Source organism: Hypanus sabinus, chromosome 7 (genome assembly GCF_030144855.1).
Source record: "Hypanus sabinus isolate sHypSab1 chromosome 7, sHypSab1.hap1, whole genome shotgun sequence".
In the NCBI taxonomy this organism is placed as follows: Eukaryota; Metazoa; Chordata; class Chondrichthyes; order Myliobatiformes; family Dasyatidae; genus Hypanus; species Hypanus sabinus.
This window is the reverse complement of record NC_082712.1, coordinates 84,815,764-84,835,845: the sequence shown is the minus strand read 5'-3', so window position 1 is coordinate 84,835,845 and position 20,082 is coordinate 84,815,764. Positions and strand designations below refer to the sequence as shown.

Here is a 20,082-nt window from a genome sequence, read left to right as displayed (position 1 = left end):
GTTGGGATTCTATTCCTGCTGCCATCTGTAAGGAGTCTGTACGTTCTCCCCGAATTCCTGCTGCCCTCTGTAAGGAGTCTGTACGTTCTCCCCGAATTCCTGCTGCCCTCTGTAAGGAGTCTGTATGTTCTCCCCGAATTCCTGCTGCCCTCTGTAAGGAGTCTGTACGTTCTCCCCGAATTCCTGCTGCCCTCTGTAAGGAATCTGTACGTTCTCCCCGAATTCCTGCTGCTGTCTGTAAGGAGTCTGTACGTTCTCCCCGAATTCCTGCTGCCCTCTGTAAGGAGTCTGTACGTTCTCCCCGAATTCCTGCTGCTGTCTGTAAGGAGTCTGTACGTTCTCCCCGAATTCCTGCTGCCCTCTGTAAGGAGTCTGTACGTTCTGCCCGAATTCCTGCTGCCCTCTGTAAGGAGTCTGTACGTTCTCCCCGAGACCGCGTGGGTTTCCTCCATTTGCTCTGGTTTCCTTGAATGTTCCAAAAGTAGCGGTTAGCATTTCGCCTTTTTTATTGTGATTCAGCGTGGAACAGCCCCTTCCAGCCACGCCAACCAGCAGCCTACTGATTTAATCCTCACCTAATCACGGGACAGTTTACAATGACCAATTAGCCTGCCAACTGGTGCACCTTTGGACTGTGGGAGGAAACCCAAGCAGTTACGGGGAGAACGTGCAAACTCCTTACAGGCAGCGGCGAGATCAGCAATCGGAAGGTCTGAGTTTCACCAGACAGGGAGCCACAGGGACCAAGGAAAGAGGAGCTGCCCCCCCGCCCCCCAGTATGCACCTTGGAGCACGTAGGAACTCAGGGCCAATCAGACAACATGGGTGTCCAGATGAAGTAAAAATCCCCCCCATTCAACAACTACAATGCAAAACATCGAGAATACCGTACTAATTAAATTATCCCAAATTGGGGGGAAAAAACTGAAAGATACAAAGAGTTTAACAACCCCCGTAACCCTAAATTAGACACCTTCCAAACCAAATGAAAAACAGAGCTAGTCCAAAGACAAACAATTAGACAGAAAAGGTAAATAAGTCAAAGCATATCCACAAGGTGACACTGGGAATAAAATAGTCCACATACTAAACAACCCCAGGTTGTGACACTTTCAGGTGGGAGTTCCAGAAGTCCACTTGGATGTGACTAAAACCAGAGGCTATAAAGGGGGTGGGGGGGGGGGGGTTAAAGAGGACCTGAAGAAGTTTCACCCAGAAGTTGGTTGCAATTTGGGTATTCACTGCCTGAGAAAATGATGGAGGCAGGTGCTCTGAAAGCTTTTTAAAGTATTTGGATAAGGATTTGAACTGCTGAGCATAGTATTCTATGGAGATTAGATGGCTTGTTTTGTTACCAGACTTGAATAGCAAATTTGAGAACATTGACCTTATGATGAAGGTTGAGTTGAGCCAGGAATGGATAAGGACCGGGAGACACAAGAGATTGCAGATCATTATATTCTTTATCTTTTGTGCTGTATCAGATCCGGAGTAACAATTATTTCATTCTCCTTTACACCTTGTACGGGAAATGACGTTAAAGAGTCTTGAATCAATTCAGTCATTCAAATCAATGACGTGGTGGCGTTGTAGTTAGCACGACGCTTTACATTCCAGGTGGCCCGGGTTCAATTCACACTGTTGCCTGTAAGGAGTGGAGTTCTTGCCCCATGACCGGGTGGGTTTCCGCCCACAGTCCAAAGACACAATGGGTGGCAGGCTAATTGGTCAGTGTGAGTTGTCCCATGATTAGGCTAGGATTAAATCGGGGGAATCGCTGGGTGGCACAGCTCAAAGGGCCAGCAGGGTCTACTCCATGCAGTATAAAAGATGCTGGATAAACAGTCTGCTGTGGAAACTCATTGGGTCAGGCAGCATCTGTAGAGAGGGATGGAGTATATTTGAAGTTTTTGATTGCGGTCCGATTTCCCCCATGGATCAGTATGTGGATGGCTTCCAGGTGAGATGGGAGCAGGCTTACAATTTACCCCTCCAGCTACAGGAGTTCCCACCCCTGTAGAAACAAACTTTTTAGACCAGGGTTTCCAGCCTGGGGACCATGGACACATTGCTGAATGGTATTGGTCCGTGGCATAAAATAGGTTGGGAACTCCTGATTTTGGCTAATAGCAGTGAAGGAGAATTTCTGAGCTTTTTGAACTTTTTTTCTTTCTGAACTTTTTTTTAAACTCCTGTTCTCCCCACGTCCAGATGCCCCCCACCAACTTGCTGCCTGTTACGCTGCTGATGTTTAGGGCAGCAGTGAAGGTCCTCCATCTCTGGCGGTGTTCAGGGCTTCCTCTCTGTTTTCACTACTGCCAGTCACGCAGGTTCCAAGTGGAGTCTTGGGAATACCATCGCACTCTGATGTAGAAGGATTCTTCATTGCTGTTTCCGTAACAGTTTTTTTTTTGACCAGTCAGGGTTCTCTGCCCTGAGCTGAACCCCCAAACCTGGAGGACCAATGGGCCACTCTCAGTCTGTCCTCTACTGTTTGACCTGTTTGGCATGGGTGACCCTACCAAGAGCCAAAGCAGAAAGCCCTGACTCCAGCCAACATGGCTGTCTGGGTCATTGAGGCACACAAGCCTCCAAATCCTACGACAAGGTTGTGGTCCTCTTGGAAGGCCCTCCCACCCCACCAAAGCCCAAGAGGATGCAATTGGAAATGGTGTCCATGTCTTTCTTGGAGACATGAAGGGTTATATCTACAGAGGTAGGTTTTGTAATCAGTACTTGCGTGCTGCCCCAGTTCCTCATAAGACTGTGTTGGTTATTAATGCAAGCAAAGCATTTCACTGTGTGTTTTGATGTACATGTGATAAATGAAGCTGAATCTAATTTAATTTTTTCTTAACCTGGGAAAACATTCCATGCTATGTCTCAGCATATTATTCATGCTCAAAGAGGGAGGTTTTGATTTTGGGGAGGGAGCAAAGTAGCAAGGTTTAGAAGTGGAATTTGCCCAGCCTGAGGCCAAGAGGGCACAGTCTTCTAATTTATCCACCATTATTGGGTCTGCAGGTCTCAAGACTTCTGAGAATGGATTGTAACCCTCGTCAGGAAGCCATGCTGGGGATGGGTGACCTTGAGCAAAGGGCTGTAGTTTGCAGGGCTTCGAGTGAATTGGAGAGTTGTCAGATAGCACAGTCTGATGTGGTGCCTTCCCCCTGCTGTTCAAGTGACAGGAGGTTGGTGACTCATTGAAATAATGCCCCTCTCCTCAATGCCTCCTCAACAGGTCACCTTCTCTCTTTACTCTCTGTCCTCCTGGACCCTGAAGTTCTGTCAGCAACCCACAAGTTGAATACATCTGTCAAAAGTGTTACAAACCTAAAGTCAAGGCACAATGATTTTTCTTGGCAAATTTTTCTACAGAAGTGGTTTGCCATTGCCTTCTTCTGGACAGTGTCTTTACAAGACGGGTGACCCCAGCCATTATCAATACTCTGCAGAGATTGTCTACCTGGTGTCAGTGGTCACATAACCAGGACTTGTGATCTGCACTGGCTGCTGTGACCCTGATCAGGTGGGTGTGGATCTAAGCATGTACTACTCCTTGCTCAAGGGTGACCTGCAGGCTAGCGCAGGGAAGGAGAGCCTTACACCTCCTTTAGCAGAGACACATCTTCACCCCCACCACCCAGTAGATAGGGTAGGCAGAGTAATTTTTGGCTGCATGACCATTAGACATAAAAGCAGAATTAGGCCATTTGGCCCATCGAGTCTGCTCTGCCAATTGCTGATCCATTATCCCTCTCAACCCCATTCTCCTGTCCTCTTTGCCGTAACCTTTTGACACTTTTACTAATCAAGAACCTCTCAACTTATGCTTTAAATATCTGGTGACTTGCCGTTGGGAATTTTGGAGGGTAGGGGAATCCAGAACGAGAGGGCACAGATTGAAGATGAGAAATTTAAAGGAGATCTGAGGGGAGACGGTTTCCATACAGAAGGTAATGGCTATTAGTAAGGAGCTGGGGACAGATACAATTGCGATACTTACAAGGCATCGGACAGTTATTTGGATAGGGAGGGCTATGGGTCAAATGGAAGCAGATGGGATTAGTGTAGATGGACGTCACAATCGATAGGAATATGGTGACCAGAAAAGACTGCATAATTCTATGACATTGATTCATCATTCTGATTTGAGGAGGTAGGGAGAGTTTTGTCCCTCTGGACTGATGGACCATTGAAACCATCTCTTCAACCCTTGTCCCTCTGAAGTCTGCACGGACCATTAATATAGAAGCAGGCCTTTGACCTGCCTGTATGTGCCAACCACGTCTTTTGTGGCACAGTAATATACAGTAATTCCATATTGTTCTGTGCCCTACTTGTTCGAGTACCTGCACAGATTCCTCTTAACTCCTCGTACCATGGACATTCGGCCTCACTGTCCACTATGCACATCTTCCTCGGGTTGCGTTCATGAGAACTGTTTGTAGTCTGGACAATTGGAAAGTTGGGAATGTGACTAAAAGCGGAGTGCCCCCCCCCCCCCCCCCCCCCCCCGGGCAGATGATGTGTGCAGTCTTACAGCACCTGGCAAGTCCATCCCCATCCATCCTGCTGGTCTCCATTGCTCATGTGTACATAAATCAGGTGTTCGTAAGCTGGGGAGGACCTATACCACCAATTATGGTGTCATCGTCAATATTGCTCACCATTCCACCTATATTCTCATCCAAGTCGTTAATGTACATGAGAATTAACCGAGGGAGGGCCAAGTATTGTTACCTATGGCACACCACTAATCACAGACCTCCAATCTGAAAACAGCCCACCACCACCACCCCCTGTATCCCACCACCAAGCTAATTTTGTATTCATTTGCCCAGTTCGCCTGGATTCCATGTGATCTGACCTCCTGGACTAGCCAACCATGCCAGACCTTGTCAGAGACCTTGCTGAAGTCCATGTAGACAACATCCACCACCCTCCCCTCATCAGTCACTTCTTCATATCTGGTAAGTTTGTTTTTTGCCCCACTCACAGAACCATGCTGGCCATCCCTAGTCAGTTCTCACCTTTCCAAATGCAAATAAAATTCTGCCCCTCAGAACCTCCTTTAGTAACTTCCCACCACTCCGTGTGTGTGTATATGCTGTATATTTGCAGTCATCTGTTTTCCTGCATTACTTAGTCATAAAATATGGTCTGATCTTCATCTAAATAACAATAATAGACAAACACAATCTGTCTAAACTAATAACACACAAACAATTGTACTTCTCATCAATGCTGAGTACACTGTTTAAACAATCACAGTCTAGGTTTAAAAAAAACTATGTGAATCTTCTGCAAAAGCTATTTGGAGTCGGGTGTTCCAATCAATGAGGGGTGTGAGATATATATAAAAAAGAGACACAGTCAGGTTACTGACAGAGCCTGCTATTCTCAAGAAAAATCCTTGTGTGCACCATGCCTCAATCAAAACAACTTTCAGAGGACCTTAGAAGAAGAATTGTAGAGATGCATGAAACTGGAAAAGGCTACAAAAGCATTTCTAGAGTCCTGAGTGTTCATCAGTCCTCAGTAAGAGAAACTTTCTACAAATGGAGGAAATTCGGTACTGTTGCTACTCTCCCTAGGAGTGGAGGTCCTGCAAAGGTCACACAAAGTGCACAACGAGGAATACTGAAGGAGATGAAAAAGAACCCAAGGGTAACAACAAAAGACCTGCAGATATCTTTAGAACTTGCTGCAGTCTCTGTTCACGTGTCCGCTATATAAAAAAAAACACTGAACAAGAATGGTGTTCATGGAAGGACACCACAGAGGAAACCACTGCTCTCCAAAAAAAAATTGCTGTATGTCTCAAGTTGCAAAAGACCACAACACCTCTGGGGCAGTGCTCTGTGAACAGATGAGACAAAAGTTGAACTTGTTGGCAGAAATGCAGACCACTATGTTTGGAGGGAAAAGAGCACTGCAACACCAACACCAAAACCTCATCCCAACTGTGAAGCATGGTGGAAGGAGCATCACGATTTGTTGGCTACTTTGCTGCCTCAGGGCCTGGCAAACTTGCAGCTGTTGAGGAAATAACGATTTCAAAATTGTATCGACATTTTACAGAAAATGTCAGGGTAGCAGTCCGTCACCTGAAGCTTAATAGAAGTTGGATGATGCAGCAGGACAATGATTCAAAACACAAGAGTAAGTCAATAACGGAATGGTTTAGAAAGAAAATTTGTGTTTTGGAATCACCAAGTCAGAGTCCAAACCTGAACCCAAATGAGATGTTGTGGCATGTCCTGAAGAGGACTGTTCATGCAAGGTATCCCAGAAATATTGATAAACTGACATAGCTTTGTATGAAGGAATGGTCTAAAATTCCTCTTTGCTGCTGTGAAGTCTGATCAGTAGCTACAGGAAATGTTTGGTAGAGGTTATTGTTGCTAAAGGAGGTTCTACCAGTTACCTGGGGCTTTTCCAGCCTGGATTGTGAATGGTCAAACAATGTGTTCAATAAAGACATGAAAAGTACAATTTTTGGTGTGTTATTATTTTAGGCAGATTATGTTTGTCTATTCTTGTGACTTAGATGAAGATCAGGCAGTATTTTGAGTAATTAATGCTGAAAACCAGGTAATTACAAAGGGTTCACAAATGTTTTCTTGCAACTCTATGTTTATTAAATAATCAAATTAAAATAAGTAGTCCAAAAAATCAGAAATAAAAAGTCATGAGTTAGTGTTCATGGGTCCAATGTCCATTTACAAATCGAATGGCAGAACGGAAGAAGTTGTTCCTGAATCACTGAGTGTGTGCCTTCAGGCTCCTGTACCTCCTTCCCAATGGTACCAATGAGAAGAGGACATATCCTGGGTGGTGGGAATTCTTAATGATGAACGCTGCCATCCCAGGTCAGCACTCCTTGTAGATATCTTAGATATTATGGATGCTATTACCCATGATGGAGTTGACTAATTTTACAAGTTTCTGCAACTTCAATCTTGTGCAGTAACCCCTCCCCCCACCCTTTGTACCAGATGGTGAATGAGCCAGTTAGTGTACACTCCACAGTACCTTTGTACCAGATGGTGAATGAGCCAGTTAGTGTACACTCCACAGTACCTTTGTACCAGATGGTGAATGAGCCAGTTAGTGTACACTCCACAGTACCTTTGTACCAGATGGTGAATGAGCCAGTTAGTGTACACTCCACAGTACCTTTGTACCAGATGGTGAATGAGCCAGTTAGTGTACACTCCACAGTACCTTTGTAGAAGCTTTCAAGTGTTTTTGTTGACAACCCAAATCTCTTCAAACTGCTAATGAAATATAGCTGCTGTCTTGCCAGCTTTGCAGCTGCATCAGTATGTCAGGTCCAGGTTAGTTCCTCGCAGACATTGACACCCAGGACCTTGAAATTGCTCACTCTCTCCACTTCTGACCCCTGTGAGGACTGGTGTGTGCTCCCTCGTCTTACCCTTTCTGAAGGCCTGTCCAGAAGCGGCCTGGCCAAGGGAAGTGCCTGGTGTGAAAAGTGCTAGTCTTTGGCTCGAGAGTTTTGGCAGTTGGATAGTGCAATCAAGAACTAATTAGCAGCTGATTGGCAATCAAGATTTGAATAGCTCAGACTCAGCAGAAAACAGCTGATTGGGCAATCGAGGTCAGGTGACCTTGCAGCTCGCAAAGCTCAAGCAAGTAAAAAGAGGGAGAGCTCTAGCGGAGCGGCCTGGTCGAGGGAAGTGTCTGGTGTGAAAAGTGCTAGTCTTTGGCTTTAGAGCCTTCGGCGAGGAGGCTGAGGGAGGAGACTACGCCAGGCACATTTGGAGAGGGTGAAGTCATGACCGCTAAGCTGATTCAGTGTGCTACATGCATGATGTGGGAGGTCAGGGACACTGATGGTGCCCCCGGCTGCTACAGCTGTGGAAAGTGTGTCCAGATTCAGCTTCTGAAGGAGCATGTTGCAGCATTGAAGAAAGAACTGGATGACCTCAGGTTTATCCATGAAGATGAGAGTTTTCTGGACAGGACCTACAGTGAGGTCGTAACACCAAGGATACCAGAAGAGAGAAAGGGGGTGACGATGAGGAAGGAAAGGATGCTTGAAGTACAGGAGTCCCCAGGGGATGTACCTCTCGTAAACAGGTTCACCTTTTGGAAGCTGTCAGGACAGAAGTTACTGTCAGTCTGAGAGGCGGACAGGTCTGCGAGCCGAAAATTGGTGCAGAAGCAGAGCCGATGAGTCAGACATCAGGAAGAGCCGTGGTAGTAGGGGACTCCATAGTAAGAGGTACAGAAAGGGGTTTCTGCGGCAACAGGCGAGATTTAAGGATGGTGTGTTGCCTCCCTGGTGCAAGGATCCAGGACATCACGGACCGATTGCAGGGAATCCTCAAGGGTGAAGGTGAACAGCCAGAAGTGGTAGTGCATGTCGGCACAAATGACATCGGGAAGAAGAGGAAGGACATTCTGCAGCGGGACTTCAGAGAACTTGGAAGAAGGCTGAAAAGCAGGATTTCCAGGGTGGTTATCTCTGGTTTGCTTCCAGTTCCTCGTGCTGGAGAGGGCAGGAACAGGGAGATAATGGATCTGAATGTGTGGCTGAGGAACTGGTGCAGGAAGCAAGGATTTACATTCTTGCACCACTGGGATCCGTTTTGGGATAAGGATGAATTGTACAAAAGGGACGGGTTGCACCTTAATAGACGGGGGACCAGCATTCTGGCAGACAGGTTTGCCACTGCAACACGGATGTGTTTAAACTAAGTAGTGGGGGGGAGGGGATGAACTGGAAATATAAGGATGGAGTTAAAGGGAAAGTGAAAATAAGGAAAGTTAAAAAGGACAACAGAATCAATGGAGTAGAAAGCTCAAGAAGAGATCATACAGTATGGCCAAGTGAAATAGGAATTGATATGAAAGGAGAGGGGAGTAACGATTTAAAAGTATTATATATGAATGCACAAAGTATAAGGAATAAAGTAGATGAGCTTGAGACTCAGTTGGAAATTGACAAGTATGATGTTGTGGGAATAACAGAGACATGGCTTCAAGCTGACAGGGCCTGGGAAATGAATATTCAAGGATAGACATCTTATCAAAAGGACAGACTGACTGGAAGAGGGGGTGGGGTGGCTCTGTTGGTGAGGAATGATATTCAGTCCTTGCGAGGGGGGACATAGAATCAGGGGATGTAGAGTCAGTATGGATAGAACTGAGAAATTCTAAGGGTCAAAAGACCCTAATGGGAGTTATCTACAGGCCCCCAAACAGCAGTCTGGATGTAGGGTGTTAGTTAAATGAAGAGTTAAAATTGGCATATCGCCAAGGTAATGATACAGTTGTCATGGGGGATTTCAACATGCAGGTAGACTGGGAGAATCAGAATGGTACTGGACCCCAAGGAAGGGAGTTTGTGGAGTGCCTCCGAGATGGATTCTTAGAACAGCTGGTACTGGAGCCTACCAGGGAGAAGGCAATTCTAGATTTAGTGTTGTGCAATGAACCGGATTTGATCAGGGACCTCAAGGTAAAGGAACCATCAGGAGGTAGTGACCATAATATGATATGTTTTAACCTACAATTTGAGAAGGAGAAGGGAAAATCATATGTATCAGTATTACAGTTGAACAAAGGGAACTATGGAGCTATGAGGGAGGAGCTGGCCAAAGTTCAATGGAACAATACCCTAGCAGGGAAGACAGTGGAACAACAATGGCAGGTATTTCTGGGAATAATGCAGAAGGTGCAGGATCAGTTCATTCCAAAGAGGAAGAAAGATCCTAAGGGGAGTAAGGGAAGGGAAGTAAAGGGCAGTATAAAAATAAAAGAGAAGTTGATTAGGGAATACAAGTTAATATAAGTTGATTAGGGAGTTAACATTGGCTTGTGCTAAAGGTAATGCAGTCGTTATGGGAGATTTCAACATTCAGGTGGACTGGGAGAATCAGGTAGGTGCTGGACCCCAGGATAGGGAGTTTGTGGAGTGTCTAAGGGATGTATTTTTGGAACAGCTTGTGCTTGAGCCAACCAGGAATGAGGCTATTTTGGACTTGGTGATGTGTAATGAACAGGAATTGATAAGTGATCTTGAAGTAAAGGAGCCATTAGGAAGTAGTGATCATAACATGATAAGTTTTTATCTACAATTTGAGAGGGATAGGGGCAGATCAGAGGTGTCAGTGTTGCAATTAAATAAAGGAGACTACGGAGCCATGAGGGATGAGCTGGCCAAAGTTAAATGGGCGGATGCCCTGGCAGGAAAGACAGTGGATCAGCAGTGGCAGATATTCTTGGGCATAATACAAAAGATGCAAATGCAGTTCATTCCAATGAGAAGGAAGGATTCAAAGAGGGGGAAGGGGCCACAGTGGTTGACAAAGGAAGTCAGAGATTGTATAGCATTAAAGAAAAAGAAGTATGACAGGGCTAAGATGAGTGGGAATACAGATGATTGGGAAAGTTTTAAGGAACAGCAGATCTTAACTAAAAAAGCAATACGGAGAGAAAAAATCAGGTATGAGCTCAGTCTAGCCAGGAATATAAAAGGGGATAGCAAAAGCTTTTTTAGCTATGTGAAGCGAAAGAAGATAGTTAAGAACAATGTTGGCCCCTTGAAGAATGAATTGGGAGAAATTGTTATGGGAAACAGGGAAATGGCAACAGAATTTAATGCATACTTTAGATCTGTCTTCACCAGGGAGGACACAAGCAATCTCCCAGATGTATGGATGGGCCAGGGTCATAAGATATCAGAGGAATTGAGACAGATTGACATTAGGAAAGAAACTGTGATGAGTAGACTGGTAGGACTGAAGGCTAATAAATCCCCGGGTCCAGATGGTCTGCATCCGAGGGTTCTAAAAGGGCTCAGGAAATTGCAGATGCATTGGTAATCATTTTCCAATGTTCCTTAGATTCAGGATCAGTTCCTGAAGATTGGAGAGTGGCTAATGTTGTCCCACTTTTCAAGAAGGGAGGGAAGGAGAAAACGGAGAACTATCGCCCTGTTAGCCTAACGTCAGTCGTGGGGAAGATGCTTGAGTCCATTATTAAGGACGAAATAGTGGCACATCTAGATGGCAGAAATAGGATTAGGCTGAGCCAGCATAGATTTACCAAGGGCAAATCATGCTTGACTAATCTGTTGGAGTTTTTTGAGGGTGTAACAAGGATGTTAGACGAGGGTAAGCCAGTAGATGTTGTGTACCTAGATTTTCAGAAGGCATTCGATAAGGTACCACATAGGAGATTGGTGAGTAAAATCAAAGCTCATGGCATTGGGGGCAGGGTTTCAACATGGATAGAAAACGGGTTGGCAGATAGAAAGCAAAGGGTAGCAGTGAATGGGTGTTTCTCAGACTGGCTGGAGGTGACTAGTGGGGTACCACAGGGCTCTGTTTTGGGACCACAGCTCTTTACGATTTATGTCAATGATTTAGATGAGGGCATTGAAAACGATATCAGCAAGTTTGCTGACGATACTAAACTGGGTGGCAGTGTGACATGCGAAGAGGACGTTAGGAGAATACAGGGAGACTTGGATAGGCTGAGCGAGTGGGCAGATACTTGGCAGATGTCATTCAATGTGAATAAATGTGAAGTTATCCACTTTGGAAGCTGGAACAAGAGTGCAGAGTATTGTCTGAACGGTGTCGAGTTAGGTAAGGGAGAAATACAAAGAGACCTAGGAGTCCTAGTTCACCAGTCAATGAAGGTGAATGAGCAAGTGCAACAGGCAGTGAAGAGGGCAAATGGAATGTTGGCCTTTGTTACAAGGGGAATTGAAAACAAGAGCAAGGATGTTCTTTTGCATTTGTACAGGGCCCTGGTGAGACCACACCTGGAATATTGTGTACAGTTTTGGTCTCCAGGTTTAAGGAAGGACATTCTGGCAATTGAGGAAGTGCAGGGTAGATTCACTAGGTTGATTCCTGGGATGGCAGGGCTGTCTTACGCAGAGAGATTGGAGAGATTGGGCTTGTACACGCTGGAATTGAGGAGATTGAGAGGGGATCTGATTGAAACGTTTAAGATAATTAAAGGATTTGATAGGATTGAGGCAGGAAATATGTTCCAGATGTTGGGAGAGTCCAGTACCAGAGGGCATGGATTGAGAATAAGAGGTCAGTTATTTAAAACAGAGTTGAGGAAGAGCTTCTTCTCCCAGAGAGTTGTGGAGGTGTGGAATGCACTGCCTCGGAAGACGGTGGAGGCCAATTCTCTGGATGCTTTCAAGAAGGAGCTGGATAGATATCTGATGGATAGGGGAATCAAGGGATATGGGGACAAGGCAGGGACTGGGTATTGATAGTGAATGATCAGCCATGATCTCAGAATGGCGGTGCAGACTCGAGGGGCCGAATGGTCTACTTCTGCACCTATTGTCTATTGTCTATAACATAGCAAAGATGAGTGGGAGACCAGAGGACTGGGAAGCTTTTAAAGAGCAACAGAAGATAACAAAAAAGGCAATACGCCAAGAAAAAATGAGGTACGAAGGTAAACTAGCCAAGAATATAAAGGAGGATAGTAAAAGCTTCTTTAGGTATGTGAATAGCAAAAAAATAGTTAAGACCAAAATTGGGCCATTGAAGACAGAAATGGGTGAATTTATTATGGGGAACAAGGAAATGGCAGACGAGTTGAACAGGTACTTTGGATCTGTCTTCACTAGGGAAGACACAAACAATCTCCCAGATGTAATAGTGGCCAAAGGATCTAGGGTAAAGGATGAACTGAAGGAAATTTATATTAGGCAAGAAACGGTGTTGGATAGTCTGTTGAGTCTGAAGGCTGATAAGTTCCCGGGACCTGATGGTCTGCATCCCAGGGTACTTAAAGAGGTGGCTCGAGAATGCATTGGTAATCATTCTCCAATGTTCTATAGATTCAGGAACAGTTCCTGCTGATTGGAGGGCGGCTAATGTTGTCCCACTTTTCAAGAAAGGAGGGAGAGAAAAAACAGGGAATTATAGACTGGTTAGCCTGACGTCAGTGGTGGGAAAAATGCTGGAGTCAATTATAAAAGAGGAAATTCCGACACATTTGGATAGCAGTAGAAGGATCAGTCCCAGTCAGCATGGATTTATGAAGGGAAAATCATGCTTGACTAATCTTCTGGAGTTTTTTGAGGATATAACTATGAAAATGGACAAGGGAGAGCCAGTGGATGTAATGTACCTGGACTTCCAGAAAGCTTTTGATGAAGTCCCACATAGGAGATTAGTGGGCAAAAGTAGGGCACATGGTATTGGGGGCAGAGTACTGACATGGATTGAAAATTGGCTGGCTGACAGGAAACAAAGAGTAGCGATTAACGGGTCCCTTTCGGAATGGCAAGCTGTGACCAGTGGGGTACAGCAAGGTTTGGTGCTGGGACCGCAGCTGTTTACGATATACATTAATGATTCAGATGAAGGGATTAAAAGTAACATTAGCAAATTTGCTGATGACACAAAGCTGGGTGGCAGCGTGAAATGTCAGGAGGATGTTATGAGAATGCAGGGTGACTTGGACAGGTTGAGTGAGTGGGCAAATGTATGGCAGATGCAGTTTAATGTGGATAAATGTGAGGTTATCCACTTTGGTGGCAAGAACAGGAAGGCAGATTACTATCTAAATGGAGTCAAGTTAGGAAAAGGGGAAGTACAACGATATCTAGGTGTTCTTGTACATCAGTCAATGAAAGCAAGCATGTAGGTATAGCAGGCAGTGAAGAAAGCTAATGGCATGCTGGCTTTTATAATAAGAAGAATTGAGTATAGGAGTAAAGAGGTCCTTCTGCAACTGTACAGGGCCCTAGTGAGACCCCACCTGGAGTATTGTGTGCAGTTTTGGTCTCCAAATTTGAGGAAGGACATTCTTGCTATTGAGGGAGTGCAGCGTAGGTTCACAAGGTTAATTCCTGGAATGGCGGGACTGTCAAATATTGAAAGATTGGAGCGACTGGGCTTGTATACACTGGAATTTAGAAGGATGAGAGGGGATCTGATTGAAACATATAAGATTATTAAGGGATTGGACATGCTGGAGGCAGGAAGCATGTTCCCACTGATGGGTGGGTCCAGAACTAGAGGCCACAGTTTAAGAATAAGGGGTAGGCCATTTAGAACAGAGATGCGGAAAAACTTTTTCACCCAGAGAGTGGTGGATATGTGGAATGCTCTGCCCCAGAAGACAGTGGAGGCCAAGTCTCTGGATGCATTCAAGAGAGAGTTAGATAGAGCTCTTATAGATAGCGGGGTCAAGGAATATGGGGAGAGGGCAGGAACAGGGTACTGATGGTTAAAGATCAGCCATGATCACAGTGAATGGTGGTGCTGGCTAGAAGGGCCAAACGGCCTACTCCTGCACCTACTGTCTATTGTCTATTATCAGCTCTTTGGTCGTGTTGACGTTGAGTGCCAGGTTGCTATGACACCACTCAACGAACTGGCATATCTCACTCCTGTACGCCCTCTCATCACCATCTGAACAGGAACCCAAAGGCACACACTCAACGACTTAGGAACAGCTTCTTTCCCTCTGCCAGCATGCCGAGATAGGTCCCAGGATGCACAGGAGCACATCGTCAAGTGATGTAACCTGGGGTCATCGGGTGTTTCAGATCTCTCAACGTCAAAAACTCTCGCCCAGGTAACACAGCCAGGGTTGACCAGGCCCAGGCTGGTGTCCCAGCAACACTGGCCCACGGGTCACACCTCCTGATCCATCGCCACCTGGAGGTTCAGCAGCCTCTGTGATGGTCCTGATGCCTCCATTCTTTGCAGCCCCTGTAATGCAAAGGAGAGACTCCAGAGTGAGCAGCCAGCAAAACATCTACCCCACACCTCGCATTGTGCCCTCCACCCCTGTTCTGGCACTGCTCCACCAGCTCCTGGTATCAGTTTTCTAAATGGACATTGAACCCATGAACACTACCTCACTACTTTTTTATTTCTGTTTTTGCACTACTTATTTAATTTAACTAATTTATATATACCTTTTTATAATTTTTGTACAATTTAATATTAAGGACTCATTGGGCCTTTAGAAAACAATGTTAGAAGTTAACTGAAAGCCAGCAGCACAAGTGACCAACAGAAGTGGAATATACCAGGGTGATGCACTTTTCCCCCTGCTGACCTGCATTAACTTGAATCCCAGTCCCCAGCCGGGTCATCTCAAAGAGTGGATATGGGTACGGGCTCAAGAGAGGAGTGACCATCAGCTACCTCCTGTACGTGGATGACATCAGCTGTATGCCAGAAATGAGAGAGACATTGATTCACTAATCCACCTGACAAGGGTGTACAGCAGACATCGAGATGTCATTGGAACTGGAGGTCAGAGTAAGAGGTGGGATGAGGGGAGGGAGGAGTACAAGGTAGTAGGTGATGGGTGAAACCGGGAGAGGGAGAAGAGTGAAGCAAAGATCTGGGAAGTCGATTGGTGAGAGAGGCAAAGGGTTGGAGAAGGGGGAATCTGATAGGAGAGGATAGAAGGCCATGAGAGAAAGGGAAGTGGGGGGGGGGTGAACACCAGAGGGAGGTAAGGAGTCGAGGTGAGATGGGAATGGGGAGCGGTGAAGTGAGGTGGGTGTGTGTCGGGAATCCTAGGGTAGCAAGGTAATATGGTCGTTGGTGTCATGCTCTTAAAGGTCACCAGTCATGATTGGGATTCAATCCCTGCCACTGTCTGTAGGGAACTTGTACGTTTACTCAGTTACTGTGTGGGTTTCCTGTGGGTGCTGCCATTTCTTCCCACATTCCAGAGACATATGGGTCAGGGTTAGTACGCCAGGCTGGCGCTGGAAGTGTAGTGGCACTTGTGGGCTGCCCCCAGCACGCCCTCAGACTGTGTTGGTCACTGATGCAAGAAAAAGATGCATTTCACTGTGTGTTTCGATGTCCCTGTGCCAAATAAGCTAACCTGATTTTCTCTATCATTAATGACAAGATGAAAGTCTCAGTTATTTAAAGGGTATGGAGATTCCTGCTCTCGGTGTTGAGCTGCTGGGATTCTTAGCCCCACCGGATGGTGGAAGGTGGATCGTTCAGAAAGAGGGAGGTGGATCAATATTCGTTAGACCAAGCAATGGAGAAATGGCAGACTTCTATACTTGCTCATGTATGTTGCAAAGACGGCCTCAAGCCTAGGCGTCGCCTGGGGGTGGGGGTTGGGAGTGGTGCGACATGGTGTCTAGGCTGGAGTCGTTGCTCCCCCACCCCCCAGTTTTTGCTCAGCCAGAGACTGGCTCTATTACGGGCGACTGGATTGATGCGGCGAGTTTCGGGACTTCATTGCGTGATTTGTGTGTGCTTTGTGCTGTGTGTGACTGTTGACTCCCGGAGTAACACTGTTCCGTTTGACTGTATTCAGGAGAATTTGTGTGTGGTTGAATGATGATTAAACTTGAACTGAAAGGGTAAGAGGCGAGGCCAGCAGAGATGAACCATCACTGATGCGGGCTCTCGGACTGAAACACCAACCGTTTACTCCCCTCTGTAGATCAGGGGCTCTCAACCCGGGGTCTGCAAACCCCTCGGTGGGTAGCAGGGCAGTACCTGGAGGGCCTGTTCTGTGTAACAATCATACATACATAGCCTGATTTTGTGAGTCCTCGCGTTCAGAGTGACCTGTACAGAAACCCAAGGCAGATGGTGTCCAGGATTAAAGAACAAACACAGGCAAGTCGTTGTTCACTGTCCCCCAGTCTAATATGAAATGTTTTTGGAATTATGCCTCTGAACTCACCAGTATTGATCCCAGCACAATGTCCTTGGAAGGTTGCTGTGAGCTTGTGCCAACAGGAAGGGTGATGTCTGCTTTCCTGCTATATTTATAAAGATTTTGACGTTACATCACCACTGTATCCATCTGTTCTCAATAACAAGCTGAAATATTTCTCCCCGTGTCAGTTTCCACTGAATTCTGTCCTATTGCTACTTGAATTGTTGTTCCTCTCTGTACATCGGATGCTGTTTCATTAGCACTTTATCAGTTTTTTTACGAGGCTGTGTCACTAACCCGACGCTCAACCTGACACGGATGGGAAGTGTGCAAAGAGCTGGCCGGATTCGAACCCAGGACCACTCGCCTCGAAGTCCAGTACATCACCGGATGGCTGGTTGAATTGAAATCCTGAAATGTTCACGAGTTTGAGGTTGGGATAAATGATTTAGCCTGGGGGCTAACATTAATTAAAGGAACAGCATCCTGTCTTCATGGGCCATCTCCAACCTGGCAGCATGAACATAGAATTCTCCCACCTCTGGTAATTGGAGCCCCTCCTGACTCTACCTTTCTCTTTTCTCTCTCTCTCTCCCCTCCTGATCCACCCCCTTCATCTCTTTACCTTCCCTTCCCCACCTTCTCCATCTGCCCGTCACGCACGCACACACTTCCCGTCAGTTCCCCTCCCCACCTCCCTCCCTTTATTCTGTGTTCCAGTTCCCTCTCCTGTCAGATTCCATCATCCTCAGCCTTTTACCTCCCAGCTCCTGATACTTTTCCAACTCTTTCCTACCCCACCCCCCCATTCACCTCGCATCTCCCCCTCACCTGGATCCACCGATCACCTCCTACTGGCTCTTCTCTCACCTCTGTCTTTCATTCAGAAGTGGGGTCTCGACTGGAAACGTCAACCGCCCGTTTCCCTCTGCAGGTGCTGCCCGATCTGCTCAGTTCCCTCAGCACTTTGTGTGTTTCTCCGGATTCCAGTCCTTGCTGTCTCCAGAATAAATGGTTTGTGTGTGTGTGTGTTTTTTTTTTAAAGTTTTATATTTGGTTCCTGCCTCCAGTAGCTGTCTTGGTCAGAGCAGTGCGAATCTGGTTAGTGCTTTTGCCTTCTGAGTGGGTTAGTGGCTGCAAGTTCCAGCCTGGAATGAGCTCTGTGCAGAGCAGGTGCTGTCTCTGTGGATGGACCATGGGGTGTGGGGGTGTTTGGGATCAGGACCAGAGACTATCCCATGGCGCTGTGACTCTGAAGTGGAACAGCCGTAGTTCTCATTTGGAAATGGTTGTCAATGATCCAATGTAATTGAAGGCAGATTGTCTGGACGTTGTCTCATTCCTTCTTGTGGGAGTTGTTTTGAACTGTGTATACACATTGCACAGAACTGTGGGCTTTGGGTAGTGACACTGTATAACAGTTCCAGCATCCCAGTTTCAAAGTCGTGATGTAGTGTTCATGGGTTCAGTGTCTTAAGCCCCTTCCTTTACTCTCTGTATACCCATGACTGTGTCGCCATCCACAGCTCCAATCTGCTAATTAAATTTGCTGACAATACTACACTGACTGGCCTAATCTCAAATAATGAGGCAGCCTAAAGAGAAGAGGTCATCACCCTGATACAGTGGTGTCAAGAAAACAACCTCCCCCTCAATGTCACAAGACAAAGGAGCTGGTTGTGGATTACATGAGGAATGGAGATGGGCTAACCTCTATTGACATCAATGGATCTGAGGTTGAGGGGGCGAACAGCTTCAAGTTCCTCGGCATCCACATCACCGCGGATCTCGTGGTCTGTACCTACTGGTTATGTGGTGAAAGAGGCACTGTTGAAGTTTGGTATGGGACCCCAAATCCTAAGGACTTTCTACAGGGCACCATTAACAGCATCTTGACTGGCTTCATCACTGCCTGGTATGGGAACTGTACTTCCCTCAATCGCAGGACTCTGCAGAGAGTGGTGCGGACAGCCCAGCGCATCTGTAGATGTGAACTTCTCACTATTCAGGACATTTACAGAGATGGGTGTTTTTTTTTTAAAAAAAGACCTGAAGGATCATTGGGGACCTGAGTCACCCCAACCACAAACTGTTCCAGCTGCTACCATCCGAAAAAGGGTACTGCAGCATAAAAGCCAGGATCAACAGGCTCCGGGACAGCTTCTTCCACCAGGCCATCAGACTGATTAATTCATGCTGATACAATTGTATTTCTATGTTATATTGACTGTCCTGTTGTACAGACTATTTATTACAAATTGCACATTGCACCTTTAGACGGAGATGTAGCTTAAAGATTTTTTACTCCTCATGTATGTGAAGGATGTAAGAAATAAATTCCGTTCATTTATAAAGGAAGAAGCTGTTCAGGCTCCTGTACCATCTCTCTGATGGTAACAATGAGGACACATCCTGGGTGGTGGAGGTCCTTAATCATAGACGCAGTCTTCCTGAGGCCAGAATTGAAATCTGGTTTAATATCACCCGCATATGTCATAACATTTGTCGTCATGCGGCAGCAGCACATTGTAATACATAATAATAAAAACTGAATTACAGTTCATATAAATGGTCAGTGGTTCAATTTAATGTCACAATTATACGATATACAATCTGAAATTCTTACCGACTTCAGGAAGGTGGAGGTGATTCTGTTCTGCGAATACATGCCTCCTCCATAGAGAGTTAAGTGAGCCAAGTCCCTGGGAGTTCACATCACAGACGACCTCGCTGGTCCCTCAATATCACCTCCTCGAACAAGAAGGCACAGCAGTGCCTCCACTTCCTGAGGAGATTGAGGAAAGTGTGGCTCCCACCCCTCCTTCCCCCCCCCCCCCCCCCACATCTTAACTGCATTTTACAGGAGCACCACTGAGAGCGTCCTGACAAATTGATCAGAATCAGGTTTCATGTCACCGGCATGTATCGTGTAATTTGTTGCTGTCTTTGCAGCAGCAGTACCTTGCAGTCACATGTGAATATAACATGTCTGCCTGTGTGTATACGTATCTTAAATAAGTCAGACAAAACTAGGAATAAAAAGTAGCGAGGTAGTGTCCACGGGTTCAATGTCCATTCAGAAATCAGATGGCGGAGAGGAAGAAGCAGTTTCTGAACTGTTCAGTGTGTGTGTCTTCAGGCTTCTGTACCTCCTTCCTGATAGCAATGAGAAGAGTGTGAGTGAGTGAGTGTGTGTGTGTGTGCGCACGTGTACACACAGCTCTTCTTCAACCCCCCCCCCCATCCCCCAAACTTACTAAATATCCATGCCTGCAGTAAGATGGCTGTATTCTGCTGTTTGTTCAGGGGTGGTTGAGCTTCGTGGAGCATCTGCAGTTGTCACATGCAGAATGGGTGTGTGTGTGTGTCTGTCCGTCCCAGCTTGCAGTGGTGGAGCTCTGTTATGCT

General features: G+C 46.1%; 1 protein-coding gene across 2 annotated transcripts in view; it reads left to right on the top strand.

The window, feature by feature from the left end:
* LOC132396922 (phosphatidylinositol 4,5-bisphosphate 3-kinase catalytic subunit alpha isoform) overlaps positions 1-20,082 on the top strand; it is a 139,011-nt gene that overhangs the window by 16,321 nt on the left and 102,608 nt on the right. Inside the window, exon 1 of one of the 2 annotated variants that reach the window (XM_059975016.1) lies at positions 4,857-4,973. The exons of the other annotated variant lie outside the window; for it this stretch is intronic. The gene's annotated coding sequence lies outside the window, so the exon portion shown is untranslated. Of the gene's footprint in view, positions 1-4,856; positions 4,974-20,082 lie in introns of those variants that run through there. 2 annotated transcript variants of the gene reach the window in all.